The sequence below is a fragment of the Gorilla gorilla genome, chromosome 21 (genome assembly GCF_029281585.2).
Source record: "Gorilla gorilla gorilla isolate KB3781 chromosome 21, NHGRI_mGorGor1-v2.1_pri, whole genome shotgun sequence".
In the NCBI taxonomy this organism is placed as follows: domain Eukaryota; kingdom Metazoa; phylum Chordata; class Mammalia; order Primates; family Hominidae; genus Gorilla; species Gorilla gorilla.
In genome coordinates, this window is record NC_073245.2 from 62295810 (window position 1) to 62310901 (window position 15092).

The 15092-nt window shown below is 53.7% G+C and overlaps 1 long non-coding RNA gene across 1 annotated transcript; it reads right to left on the bottom strand.

Moving 5' to 3' along the window:
* Positions 1-574: 574 nt before the first annotated feature.
* On the bottom strand, positions 575-1496 carry LOC101153014 (uncharacterized). Its single transcript, XR_002003830.1, has 2 exons — positions 1255-1496; positions 575-917 (listed from the first exon to the last, which is right to left on the bottom strand). It is a non-coding gene; the product is annotated as an uncharacterized lncRNA (long non-coding RNA).
* Positions 1497-15092: the final 13596 nt, after the last annotated feature.

Sequence of the window (15092 nt, forward strand, 5' to 3'; positions counted from 1 at the left end):
TGCCCCTCCCTGTCCCCAGGGGCTGAGGCTAAGAGGCAAGGTGCGGGCCAGGCTGGAGGAAATGGGGCCAAGACCCGTCTGGCCAGCAGACTCTCCTGGGACTGCTAATATCCCAAGTGCTGGTGACAAGACACAGCCCCGGGTGGCAGGGGGCTGGGGGCCTGAGACTCCGTAAACAGCCCTGGCTCGTAAAGCTGATCAAAGCAGCAGGCCTGTCCCAGCCCTGGCCACTTCCTGCAGGGCCCAGAGCCCTGGCCTGTGGGAGATCCTGGGAAGGGCCTCTCAGCGGAGGCTGCTTTGGGGTCTCTAGGCACTGGGGGCAGGGGCAGGGGCAGGGCCAGGTCCCCAAGCCTGTCCTGGCTTTGGTTTTCCCTCTTGTTTTGCAATGAGGACTGGCTGGAACCTCTGAGAAGCCTGTTTCACTGCATGTCTTTGACAAAAGCTTGGCCTCTGGAACCGGAGGTCTGGGGGTTTGAATCCCAGTCCTGCTACGGTGTGACCTCAGGCAGTGACACCCGCACCTCCCCTACCGCACAAAACTGTCCTTAGCTCTAAAATGAGGATAATGATGGTACCTATTTCAACAGCCTTAGACTGTGAAATTTTATTGATACGATTTCTAATTATAGTTCATTAATTATCTAATGACAACAGTGACAGTAGCAGGCATCCTGGTGGAGAAGGCATCCCAGGTTGCAGGACTGGCTGAGGTTTGTGGAGCCAACGGCAAGGATTGTTGGGAAGGTCCCGGCTCCCATGTGCTGCTCCTGGGCCAGGTCTGGGCAAAGAGAGGCCCCGAGGTGGAGGATTTCCAGGCTGAGTGGAGGTTGCCAGGGCTACAGCCCCTGGCCTGACGTGAAGCAGCTTTTCCCAGGCCTGGCTCCAAGACCCCAGGGGTCTCACTCTCTCAAATCGGCCTGAGAAGATTTGAGGATGAAAACAGACCCAGGACTCGGCCAAGTCTCCCCTCCCTGTTACCCACTCAGCCTGGCCCCACCCTCTCATGCCCGGACCGTTGCAGTGGCCTCCTGGGCTCCCTGCCTCCCGTTCAGTCCCCTTCAGTCCCCTTCAGTCCCCTTTTGGCCACAGAAGCTAAGTCAGACAGACCCTGTCCCTCTGCTCAGAACCCTCCAGGGTTCCCACCCCATTCACAAAGCCTGAGCCCTCCCGCAGCCCACAGGCCCAACCAGCCAAGGCGGAGTAGGCCTGTCACCTCCCAACGCCTCCCTGTCACTCACTGAGATACCGCCTCACCACGTAAAACCACCGCATGCTGCCTCTCCCGGCCCGGTGTTTTCATTTTCTTTAGCACTGGTTCCCTTCTGACGCCTGGTATAAAATCCCTGTTCATCTTCTCCGTCTCTGCCACAGGAGAGTCAGCACCATGAGGGCAGGGATTTTTGTTTTTGTTTTCTTCCATTTTGTTCCCAGCCATATCTATACCCAGTTCCTAAAACTGGAGGCACTTAATAGGTGTCTGTGGGAGGCAGGAACGGGTCCTCACCAGCTCTAGGGGCAGGTACTATCGTTATTTCCACTTTATGAAGGAGGAAGTGAAATTGAGCAAGACCTCACACAGCTGGGAAGTGGAAAGTCAGGGCCTTGATGATGATGATGATGATGATGATGATGATAACAACAGCTAAGATATATTAAGCACCTACTGTGTGCCAGGCACCATTCTGGGTGCTGGAACAATAGCAAAAGAAAAACACCAGGTGCAGCCAGCAAGGTGGTGTGTGCTTGTAATTCCAGCATTTTGAAAAGCCGAGGCAGGCAGATCACTTGAGCCCCGGAGTTCAAGACCAGCCTGGCCAACATGGTGAAACCCCGTCTCTACTAAAAATACAAAAATTAGGCTGGGCGCAATGGCTCACACCTGTAATCCCAGCACTTTGGGAGGCCGAGGAGGGAGGATCACCTAAGGTCGGGAGTTCGAGACCAGCCTGGCCAACATGGAGAAACCCCCATCTCTACTAAAAATACAAAATTAGCTGGGTGTGGTGGCGCATGCCTGTAATCCCAGCTACGCGGGAGGCTGAGGCCGGAGAATCGCTTGAACCTAGGAGGCGGAGGCTGCAGTGAGCTGAGATCGTGCCATCGCACTCCAGCCTGAGCAACGAGAGCAAAACTCCGTCTGTAAACAAAACAAAATAAAACAAAAAACAGCACGAAAATTAGCCTGGTGTGGTGGCACATGCCTGTAATCCTAGCTGCTCAGGAGGCTGAGGCAGGAGAATTGCTTGAACCTGGGAGGCAGAGGCTGCAGTGAGCCAAGATTGTGCCATGGCACTCCATCCTGGGTGACAGAGCCAGACCCTGTCTTCAAAAAAAAAAAAAAGGAAAGAAAGAAAAGGAAAAGAAGAAAAATACCAGGTGCATCGTAAGTACGTTACAGCAGATAACTCTTGGAATCCTCAGTGGGGCCCTCTGTGGAGGGGACTATTACTGTCCCCATTTCACAGATGTGGAAACAGAGGCCCAGAGGGATTAAGTAAACGGTCTCTAACAACAACAGCTCCAACAGCAGCCCCCATGTACTGAGCTGTGCTCTGGGCCCTGGCATTCACTCGGTATCCCTCACCTTTCCTACCTACGCTTTTGGTTATCCTCTACAGCAAAGAACCCAGCCTCTGGAGAAGCGGTAAGTCCCAGCCCATTTCCCAGGCTCTTCTGCCCCCTGGGCACACCTGGTACCAGGCACGGACAGGCCCAAACACCAAGGCCATTGCACATTTGCTGCCTCAAAGAGACTCACCTTGGTGTCTCAGTTTCCCAAGACTCTTCAGGGTCTGGGGCCCATGGAACGGGTAAGCAGTTCTTTCTCATTCACACCTGGGACCCCTGCTGTCCCCAGGGAGGGCCTGAGGAAGTGTTGGCCACTCTGCTGTGTGACCTTGGACAAACTGCCGTGCCTCTCTGATCTTCCAGGCTCAACCAACTCCATGGGGTGGTGTCTTGCTGAGAAAACTGTGGGCTAGGATCTGTGAGCCAGGGTCTGGGAGGAGTGAGGACCATTCATAGAAAGCCTGGCAACTGGGAGCACCTGCGTCCTGCCTGGGAGGACCACATGGAGGGAGCAGAGCCACCTTCACCCCTCGGGCCTGTTTTCCCTTCTCGTTCTGCCCTGTACTTTGCAAGCCCCCAAGAGATGGGGTTGGGTCCTGTCCACTGCTCCCCCTCCCCTGTTTTGGCCACCCTTTCTCACTAGGAAAGAAAATGACCAGGAGGCCACATTCTCCAGGCCCCCAAAGCCTGCACCAGGGTCTCTCCCAATCCACATCATTCCACCTTTTCCCGCTGCCACTCCACCTCTGTGACCCCTTCTCCTGTCACTCAGTCCTTCTCAGTCCTTGCAATAACTAAGGATTCAGCCAGGGTTATGGCTCTGCCTCTTTTTTTTTTTTTTTTTTCTTTTGAGACGGAGTCTCGCTCTGTCGCCCAGGCTGGAGTGCAGTGGCACAATCTTGGCTCACTGTAAGCTCCGCCTCCCAGGTTCACACCATTCTCCTGCCTCAGCCTCCCGAATAGCTGGGACTACAGGCGCCTGCCACCATGCCCAGCTAATTTTTTGTATTTTTAGTAGAGACAGGGTTTCACTGTGTTAGCCAGGATGGTCTCGCTCTCCTAACCTTGTGATCCGCCCGCCTCAGCCTCCCAAAGTGCTGGGATTATAGGCATGAGCCATCGCGCCCGGCCGGCTCTGCCTCTTTTGCAGATTGGGAGACAAGTGCAAAGAGGTACCTGGCATGGTTCTGAGTCCAGGGAAAGACAGGACGCCATCCCCAGAGGGCCATGGTGATCTCTCCAGAGGCCAGCCCTCCCCACTGTGCCCTTGCTTGGGGCAATAATGGCTCAGCTGATGGACCGTGCGCGGTGTGCACTGTCCCCCATTTTAAGAAAGAGGGAACTGGGCTTCAGGGGGGGACAGCCACCTGCCTGAGGTCACCCAGCCAGGAGGTGGCAGTGCCTGTCTGATGCAGAGCCTGTGAGTATGGTGGGCAGGGGAGAATGAGGCCCAGCGAGAGGAACGGCCCTGCCCAAGGTCATGCCAGTGCTACCAGGGCCCAGACCCCCCAGGCTGGGCCAGTGCTGAGAGCACTGGAATCCCAGGCAGAGTCTTCCCATGACCCTGGGTGGGGGTGGGGGCTGGCCTGGCATTTCCTGTTTGGGCAGGACCCAGGGCATGGCCTGAGTGGGGAGATAGGGAGACTTCCTATGGCCCCTCCCCGCTCAGGAACTAGCCCAGGATGCAGTGCGGGGCAGGATTGGGGCCCGTGTCCTGGGTCCCAGGCCAGCTCTCCCCTTGATATCCTGGTGGTCTTGTTCTCGTCCCCCAACCCCACCTCAGAGTCTCCACATCCTTGGATTTCTCCATTCTGGGAGTTCACCATTCAATGAACAGATTCAGTTCCAGGTCCTTAGGAGAGCCTGAAGTTATGACCTTGGACAATCACCTCCCCTCTTTCAGCCTCAGTTGCCTCCTCTCAAATGGGGTGATTGTGAGGATGAAATGAGAAGTCACCTGCCCAGCACTTTGGGAACCCCACTGCCCCAAGGGAGGAAGTCACCAAGGTCCTGACAGTGACCTCATGTGCTTCCCAGACACAGACCCGAGGCCACAGAAGTTGGGGGACCTATGTGAGGACACACAGCCAGCGGAGGCCTCTCCACTGCCATTTCCTGGGACACAGCCATGAAGTACCAAGAGGGTGCACTATTGTGTCCAATGCACTGAGTTCACCCCAGCCATGCTGCTCACTGGCTGTGAGTGGCACTGGGAAGGTCACCTTACCTCTCTGAGCCTCAGTTTTCTCTTCTTCAAAATGGGAAGAAAACTAACCTGATGGCAGAACTTAATGAGCCGATTAAGTGCACAAGCCACCAGTGGCAGAGTCTGGCACCTGGTAATTCATGGTCTCCCCAGAGGAGGAGGCTGTGGTCCGCTGTCTCGGGTCCCTTCGGGTGGGATGAAGGGCCCCCAGCTGGGAAGGGTCGAGTCCAGCTGAGGTTATTGGGACAGCCAGGAGCAGTGGCTGACCCATGCTCTATGTAAGCAGGACCCAGCTTGTCTGCACCTCAACACTCCACAGCGTCTGCCCTGTCAATGCTCTGGGGTATAGGCCCTGCTGACCTCTCTCACCTTATTCCCCCACCACACTCCTTTGCTAGCACCATTCTGTATCCACGAAGCCACCTTTGTGTTCCTCCATTCTACAAGCTCATTCCAGCCTCAAGATCTTTGTAGCTAAAGGTCTCTCTCCCTAGGTCACACACCCCCACCCCCATATTTCCCCTATTTTATTTTTTATTTTATTTGTATGTATTTATTTATTTTGAGACGGAGTCTTGCTCTATCACCTAGGCTGGAGTGCAGTGGCATGATCTCGGCTCACCACAACCTCTGCCTCCCAGGTTCAAGCCATTCTTCTGCCTCAGCCTCCCAAGTAGCTGGGATTACAGGTGCATGCCACCACGCCAGGCTAATTTTTATATTTTCAGTAGAGATGGAGTTTCACCAAGTTGGTCAGGCTGGTCTTGAACTCCTGACCTCGTGATCCACCTGCCTCAGCCTCCCAAAGTGCTGGGATTACAGGTGTGACCCACCTTGCCCGGCTCCCCTATTTTATTTTTATCTTCTATCATTGGCATCTAAAACAGGACCTAGAATAATTTAGGCACTAAATAAATGAAAGGCAATGAATAAATGAATGCATTCTGATTTTGAGTCTAATATGAGTCTTTGTTTTTTAATAGACCCATTTAACTCATTTACATTTATTGTTTAAATGGATATGTTTGGTATTGTGTGATTCTGTATTGTGTTTTCTGTTAATTGACTGATTGAATGAATAGATGAATGAATGAGTGAGTGAAGCAAAGTAAATTTCAGGTTGCTGGGGTGGGCTGAAGACTGGGGCTTTCCTGGGCTATCCAGGGTGAAAAGAGCAATGGCATTGATCCTAGACCTCTCACTTTTGCAATTATTTATTCCACAGCCCTTGATCCCCCGGATGAAGGATCTGTCCATTCTTCTCATCTCCAGCCTCTCCAATGTAACCTTCATCCTGTCCCTCCCAAACCACCTCCCCACACAGGGAGCATCAGGCTTATGATTCTGGGTTGTAAGTTAGATTCTCATTCCCATGCCTGCTCCCCCATTAACTGGTGGTGTGGCCTTGACTTACCTGAGTCTTCATTTCCTCACTTGTAAAATGGGATCATAGTATTTGCTTCCTACTACGACTGTTGAAAGGATTACATGGAACAACTTTGGTCAAAGGGCTTAGCACAGTGCCTGGCTTAGAGAAAGCACTCAATAAGCTAAGATTTCATTATTATTGTTGTTGTACCTCAGTTTCCTTCCATTGTAAATGAAGCTGATTTTCACTTCCTTTCAGGCACCTTAGGATCCCTAGCCTCAAAATCTGGAGCTGGGGAATCTGTCCAACCCACCTTCTCACTGTGTTCTCTACCCTCAGCTCCCAGAGAGGGAATTTCTGGGGACTCTAGGGGATCCTTAGAGGCCTGACCTGACACCAGGAGGTGGGGAGAGAAGACAGCACAAAAAATGTGAAAGCTTCTTCAGGGACTGGGTGTGGTGGCTCACACCTGTAATCCCAGCACTTTGGGAGGCCAGGGTAGGAGGATCACCTGAGGATAGGAATTTGGGACCAGCCTGGGCAACATAGTGAGACCCCATCTTTACAAAAAGCTAAAAAAAAAAAAAAAAAAAGAGCTTCTTCATGCCATCTCTGTGGCCACATCAGCATTATCCCCACACACAGATGAGGAAACTGGGACTGCACTGGCTCATTTAATTCCACAGACACACCCCCCTGAGCACCTACTGTGTGCCAAGCTGTGCCAGGCCACAGGGCAGGCAGACCAGGCCTGTCTCCCCCAGGGCTCATGGCCCATCAGGGAAGACAGGAAATAGCAAGTCAGCCTGGGAGGATTTAAATCAAGCGCCTTGCCCAGCCCTTCAAAGCCTCCTAGAGAATTTTCCAGCATCCCTGCCTGGTGGGCGGCCCTGCTCCCTTGCTCCCTTTTCTCAAAAGAGAAAGCCCGAGGCCAGAGAGGGGCGTTCCCAGCCCCGCTGGAGTCACAGCTTCCGAGGGGTGGTGACAGTCTTCCTGCCTTTGCCCCAGCTGGTGTCCCTGCCGGGAATACTCTTCTCCTGGTGGGCTGCCAGCAGATCCTGCCCAGTGCTGGGACACTGCCGGGCGTCACTTCCTCTGGGACCTTCCTGGCTGAGAGGGCGAGGCGCTGACACTCTTGCTCAGCGCCAGAGGGTTTCCTCTTTCATAATGAGTTTCCTACTCACTAGGAAGGTCTGCGTCCCTTGAGACTCTGAGCTTCACGAGGGGCACAGGCTTTGCCATCTTCCTGGCGCCTCTCACCTGCCCAAGCAAGATGGGAACCAGGAGCTGCTGGGTCCCCTTCTCAGGAAGACGCCCCTACCTCCGCTCCAGGCGTGGATGGCACTGAAGGCCTCTCTCCCTGCATCTTCTCCAGCTTCAATTCTGCACTTGGTTTATGGAGTTATTTCTTTTGATTTTTCTTAAGACCTTAAGTGCTTTTTTTTTTCATTCTTCTTGCCCAGGCTGCAGTGCAGTGGCATGATCTCAACTCACTGCAACCTCTGCCTCCTGGGTTCAAGTGATTCTCCTGCCTCAGCCCCCCAAGTAGCTGGGATTACAGGCACCCGCCACCACGCCCAGCTAATTTTTGTAGTTTTAGTAGAGACGGGGTTTCACCATGTTGGCCAGTCTGGTCTCGAACTCCTGACCTCAGGTGATCCAGCCGCCTTGGCCTCCCAAAGTGCTAGGATTACAGGCATGAGCCACCGCACTCGGCCAAGTACTTAATTTTTTTAATTTAAATTTTTGTAAAGACAGGGTCTTGCTATGTTGCCCAGGCTGATCTCAAACTCCTGGCCTCAAGCAATCTTCCCACTTCAGCCTCCCAAAGCACTGGGATTACAGCCATGAGCCACTGTGCCCAGCCTGTGGGGTCATTTCGTTGTCTAACTCCCTTTCTAGAATGTTGTCTCTGTGAGGACAGGACTTTCATCTGTTTTGGGCATCACTGTGTCCCCAGTGCCTAGCACGGTGCTTGGCACATAGGTGCTTAATAACTATTTGTGGAAGGAAGGGAAGAAGAGAGGGAGAGAGGAAGAAAAGAAGAAGAGGAGGGAGGGAGAAAGAAGAAGGGAAGGAGACAGGGAAGGGGAGGTTGCCATTTATTTTTCCAGTTTTTCATTTGTTCATTCCACAGATACTTATTGAGCACCAATTGTGTGCTAGTTCTGGGGAGAGAATGGTGCCAGACACAGACACGATCCTGCCGGCAAGGCACTGACTTTCTGGTTAGTGAGAACCAGTCAGGTTCGGTGGCGGAAAGTGTGGGGAGGCAAGGTAAGGTGGGCGAGGGGCTGCAGACAGCATGTCGGGGGCACCTGGGCCAGGCTGCTGGCAGGAGGGCTCAGCTGGCAGGGACAGGCCCTGGCTCCCCCTACCCCCAGCTGGCAGATGCACAGGGCTGTGGTAGCTGTGGGCAGCCCGGTTGCCAAATGCCACCACAGCTGCGTCACTGAGAGCTGGGAGGGCCCCAAGCCTGAGGGGGCTGGGAGGGGCCCCCACACCCAGGCTGGCTCCAGCCCCGAAGCAGATAGAACTGGTCAAAGGCCTGCCCTGTGCCCACTGTTCGCCACTCTATGTGATGTGGCTACATGGCTACTTCCTGTTCTGGACCATTTTCAATTTGCAAAAAAAAAAATGGTGCAAAAAATGTGTTAAAAATAAAATAAAAAAGAAAGAAATGGTACTTGAGCCTCTGTACATGTTCCTACCTCCAAGAGAGAAGTTAACCGTGGCAGTGACCGTGGGATGCTCCTGGCATCCTTCTGATCTCAGCCCCTCCCCGCCCCCTCCAGAGGCAACATCATCCTGAACCTGGCATCCATGACTCTGTGTGTGATTTCATAGTGTAACTTTCCTGGGTCTACTTTAGTGTGTCCCTGGGCAAATCACTCATCTTCTGTGAGCCTCAGTTTCCTCAACTGTAGGATGGGGATAATAGTCCCCACGTTGGAAGAGTCTTGAAAATTAAATGAGTGCGTCTGTGTAAAGCTCTTTGATGGGCACCTGGCACTACATAAGCATTCGCCAGTGTTGCTGCTGGACACCCAGAACAGGGGGCAGACAGGTGTCACTTGTGTCAAGAATATAACTTTTTTTTTTCTGAGACAGAGTCTCATACTATTATCCAGGTTGGAGTGCAGTGATGCAATCACAGCCCACTGAAGCCATGACCTCCTGGGCTTCCTGCCTCAGCCTCTCAAGCAGCTAAAACCACAGGTGTGCACCACCATGCCCAGCCAATTTTTTATAGAGACAGGGTCTCGCTATGTTGCCCAAGCTGGTCTCGAACTCCTGAGCTCAGGCGATCCTCCTGCCTCAGCCTCCCAAAGTGCTGGGATTAGAGGCATGAGCCACTGCACATGGCCAAGAACCCAACCTCTTAAACAAGCTCATGCGCGGCGGTGCCAGGATTCACACCAGTGGCTGGCTGCAGAGCGGCATTACAGAGGAGCTGGGTGCTAGCTCTGGTTTATTCTGTTTCACTTCCTGTCAGATTTGTCTCCCTGATCAGTTCTGAAAAACCAGGGTCAGTGCCTGGCTGGTTCTCTGCTGTCACCCCTGCCCCAGCCCTGGAGACTCCAAGGATGGGTTTGTGGAGTGAACGAAGGGGACTCAGTTTCCTCATCTGTGTGATGGGTCTTACGGGCCGTAGGAAGGCGAGAGTGCCCAGTGTGAAGTAGATGCTTTATAAACCCTTGTTTGTTTCTTCCTCTTCCAGCTGGACCTTCTCCTCCTCCCCAGGGCTGGGCCTGGACCCCACTACCTTCAGGGCAGCCATCATGCTGACAGAGCCCTCCGAGGCAGTCAGACTGGGCTCGTCACTGACTCACTCATTCTTTCATATAATCTTATATTCATTCACGCTCGCATTCAACAACTGTTTTGAGCTGTGGCTCATGCCTCTAATCCCAGCACTTTGGGAGGCCGAGGTGGGCAGATCACTTGGGGCCAGAAGTTCAAGACGAGCCTGGCCAACATGTAAGAACCCCGTCTGTACGAAAAATACAAAATTTAGCTGGGTGTGGTGGTGGGCGCCTGTAATCCCAGCTACTTGGGAGGCTGAGGCACGAGAATTGCTTGAGAATCGCTTGAACTTGGGAGGCAGAGGTTGCTGTGAGCCAAGATTGTACCACTGCACTCCAGCCTGGGTGACAGAGTAAGATCTGTCTCAAAAAAAAACACACACAAATGTTTTGAGCACCCACTATGCGCCAGGCTCTGCTCTAGGCTCTGGGGACATGGACGTGAATAACACAGGCCAAAATCTCTGTCATGGTGGGGCTGACACCTGTCCGGGGAAACAACCATCAGACAATGGTTGTGGCACTGGGTGACCCAAGTCAGAGGGAAGGGAGGGGAGGGAGAGGGGGCTGGGCCTTATCCTGAGGGTGATGGGGGCACATGAGTTGGCAGAGGCCAGACTTGATATACGTTCTTCATGCTTCACTCTGGCCCCAGCAGAAGCGTGTGCTGGAGTGAGGCTTAGCACAGATAGAGGTATCTGCAAACCCTGCCATGTCAGACCTGGTCTGAGTTCCCTAGGAACAGGCCCATGATGTGGGAGCTGGGGCTTCCACAGTCCTCGCGGGGGATGGGATCAGGTGTCAGCACCTCCCCATGGAGGACAGTTGGGCAATGGCCTTGGGCCTGAGGGCTGTTCAGTCCTGTGACCAGCCAGGCCCCTTCTGGGAATGGAACCACACCCCAACCCCCAGGCGATGACGTCCCACCAGGGTGTTCCCCACACAGTTCCCACCAGCCCCAGATGAAAACAACTCAATGCTGCATCCACCACCCAAGGCCTCGTCAAATCCACCAGGATCCATCCAGATGGCAGAATATTCTGGAGTCTCGGACAGGCAGGATGGGGCGGAGTTTTGGACCACAGGCCTGGCCTGAACCTGAGTTCTCCAGTCACTGCTGTGTGGCGTTGGGAAGGTGCCTTGCTTCTCTGTGCTTCTGTTTCCTTATCCTCAAAATGGGGATGATGATAACAACAGACCCTCGGCCAGGCATGGTGGCTCCCACCTGTAATCCCAGCACTTTGGAGGCTGAGGTGGGCGGATCACCTGAGGTCAGGAGTTCAAGACCAGCCTGGCCAACATTGTGAAAACCCATTTCTATAAATAATTAAAAAAAAAAAATTAGCTAGGCATAGTGGTGCATGCCTGTAATCCTAGCTACTTAGGAGGCTGAGTGAGGCAAGAGAATAGCTTGAACCTGGGAGGCAGAGGTTGCAGTGAGCCGAGATAAAGCCACTGTACTCCAGCCTGGGCAACAGAGCGAAACTTTGTTTCAAAAACAAACAAAACACAACAGGCCGGGCACAGTGGCTCACGCCTGTAATCCCAGCACTTTGGGAGGCCGAGGCGGGCAGATCACAAGGTCAGGAGTTCGAGGCCACCCTGGCCAACATGGTGAAACCCCGTCTCTACTAAAAATACAAAAATTAGCCGGGTGTGGTGGCGGGCGCCTGTAATCCCAGCTACTAGGGAGGCTGAGGCAGAAGAATCGCTTGAACCCAGGAGGCAGAGGTTGTAATGAGCCAAGATCGCACCACTGCACTCCAGCCTGGTGACAGAGCAAGACTCCACCTCAAAATAAATAAATAAATAAATAAATAAATAAATAAATAAATAAATAAATAAACAAACAAACCAACCACAACAGACTGTCATGGTAAGTTCACTTCACCCTGTGGTTAATGAGTTAATCCATATAAAGCAGTGGTCTCCAACCTTTTTAGCACCAGGGACCGGTTTCGTGGAAGACAATCTGAAAGGGGCTGGGGGTTGTGTGGGGGGTTGTGTGTTGTGCATATCTCTCGTATATGCAATCTGCAATAGGGTTCGTGCTTCTCTGAGAATCTAATGATGTGGGTGATCTGACAGGAGGCGGAGTTCAGGCGGTAATGCTCGCTTGTCTGCTGCTCACCTCCTGCTGTGCAGCCTGGTTCCTAACAGGCCACGAATGGGTACCTGTCTCCAGTCCAGGAGTTGGGGACCCCGATATAAAGCCTCAGACTGTGTCTGATACAGACTAAGCCCTAGAGAAACTTTGCTGTTGCTATGATTATTATTGACATTATCATTAGGTTGGGCACGGTGGCTCACACCTGTAATCCCAGCACTTTGGGAGGCTGAGGCAGGAGGATCCTTTGAGCCCAGGAGTTAGAGGCCGGCCTGGGCAACACGGCAAGACCTCGTCTCTAGAAAAATAAAAAAACAAAAGATTAGCTGGGTGTGGTGGCATGCACCTGTAGTCCCAGCTACACAGGAGGCTGAGGCAGGAGGATCGCTTGAATCTAAGAGGTTGAGGCTGCAGTGAGCTATGATTGTGCCACTGCATTCCACCCTAGGTGACACAGTGAGACTCTGCCTCTTAAATAAATAATAATTAATTTAAAAATAAAAGCATTAGCAGTAGTAGTAGTAGTAGTAGTAGAAGTATGGATTAATCCAAGGGGGAAAAAAGGAGGGAGTGGGACTGAGGTAAAGCAAGCTGCTACTTGTAGAAAAAGGTAGAGAAGATGACCAGATAGATGCGTGTGTAGATGTTCACACCATCTCCAGAGACCCAAGAGACTGGCGGCAGTGGTGGAGGGAGTGGGGACCTGAGGGAGGGGAAAGGACACCGACTTTCCACCCTTTGTCCCCTTCCATGCTGTTTGGGTTGTTCCTTTTTTTCTGTGCACTTGTGTGGATATTCAAAACCAAACACTACAGAAAGAAATTCTGCAAGAGGTTTCCTTCCTTAGTGAAAGCCCCAAATCGTCCCTCTCAGCCCCACTCCCTCCCACCCCCGCATCCCGGCCTGTGGGTGGCCCAGTCTGGTCTCCCACCTCTGCTGGTGTTCTGTGCTCCTGGCCTTGGAGCAGGTCCGAGCTGGAATGCCCTGCAAGAAAGGGGGCTCCTCAGAGTCCCTCAGAGTGGCCCTGGCTCTGGGCAGCCAGGGGTGTGGGGCTTTGGGGAGGGGGGTCCCGGCTGACTGATGAGAACTCCAAATGCTCCCCAGCCCCGGCTGCTAATCACTTCCAGATTGGCCGGGTCAGGGCCAGGGCCGCCGCCGCCTGGCTCCATAAACAGCCCGTCGCTCCAGATGGCGGCTGGCTCCAGTCTGGCGAGCAGGTTCATGGGGGACTGGGGGGTGGCAGCAGGTGGAGGACCCCCACCTCACTAGCCGCCTCGGCTGCCACACCTCCACACCGCCCTGAGTTGGGGACCCTGGGCCAGAAGGGGTGGCAGAAATTGAACCCATTGCTCAGAGGAGGGAAACTGAGGCCCGGAAGGGGCAATGTGGGTGGGGTCAAGGTGGGGGGAAGACAGAGATGTAAGGGGGGTGCTCCTTGAGGGTTGATGCTGGGTTCACTTTACCACTGTGAATCCAGCACACCGTTAGGATGCTGTAAAGACCCGAGGAGGGAAGGAAGGGGGGCATCATTGCCAGCTGGGTTTAAATTCTGGCTCCAGCTTTTACACCCTGAGTGAATAAATTATTTCCACCCCCGGCCTCAGTTTTCTCATCTGTAAAATGGGGATGGCTGGAGTACAGGATTGCTGGAAGATTCAATGATTCGGCTCCTGCAGACGGTTTGCACTCCACACACGGCGCAGGCGCTGAACACAGCTTCTCCCTCTTCCTTTTCCGGAAACTCCTTCTATTCCTGCTTCTCCTGCCGCCGGAGAGCACAGTGGCCTCCTCCAGGAAGCCACCTTGACTTTTACTCAGACCTCTCCCTCTGTGCCAGGCACTGTGCTTTTCCCACAGCCTCTCTCACAGGGTCTCTCCTCGACACAACTGGCACCTGACGCTCTTGTCCTTTTGAAAACAAGGAAACAGAGGATCAGGGAAGTAACTGGTACCTAGTGCTGTTAGGGCCCCGCCCCTTGCAGATGAGGAGACAAAGGGCCAGGGAGGCAGTGGGATGGATATGTTGAGGTCGCCAGGAAAAGACAGCCTGATGTGCACCTGGAGCTGTCTCTGAAGGTCTCACAGAACCTGGCGCAGCGTCAGGTAACCCGGCTGCCTCTCCTGCCACACCCACCAACCCGAGCCCACACCTTGGCACAGAAGGAAGAGATCCAGGCTGGTGCTGGGTCGTAATATCCCAGGGAAAGGGGTAAGGAGCCTTGACCTGCTCCCGTACCTGCCTGTCTCCAAACTGGGCTGGATCCTGGCTGGGTGGCCGCTGGGTGGTAGCCTTGTCCCAGGACACCCGGCAGCAGGACAAGGTGGGGGAGCCAGTTGCTCTGTGAGTTCCCCTCAGGATCATCCCTTCCTGCTCCGCTGAGCAGAGACACAGCTCCCCAAGGCCTGAGTCCCCATTTTTCACCATCTTTATCCTCGTTCCTGGAACAGAAAAGCCTCAGTATCACTTTGTCGAATGTGGTATTAAGTGCATGGGTGAGGCACTCCTCCAAGCAACTTACTACAGTAACTTTTTAAATGTTTACATAGCCCTCTGAGAAGGGGACTATTATTATTGCATGTTTACAGATGAGGAAATGGAGGCTCAGAGAGGTTAAGTGACTTACTGGAAGTCACACAGCTGGAGCTAGGATTTGAACTCAGGTCTCCTAGCTCCAGCGTGCACATTCTTGCCCACATGTCTCTGCTCCCAGGGTAGCAGTGAGCCTGAAATACGTGCAGTGCCTGGCAGGTAGTAGGTGCTTTTCCAAGCCCTTCTTTTGCATCACTCAGCCTTGAGGTCAGCGGCCCGTTCTGCCCTGTGCCTGGGAGGAATGTTCGTGGTGGCCCCAGCCTGGGTCCGAGAAGAAAGGCAGCCTTGTGGGCGAAAGGTGAGCGGCTGGGTGGGCGCGGGTGTGTTTATCCAGGGCCGGCGTGTGGCTCGGGGTGGCGCCGCTGTCAGCCGCGCCGGCTGCCCCAGGCCTGTGCTGGCCTCCAGATGTGAGCTGGCTCCAGCCGGCCGGGCCCCCCCACCCCACG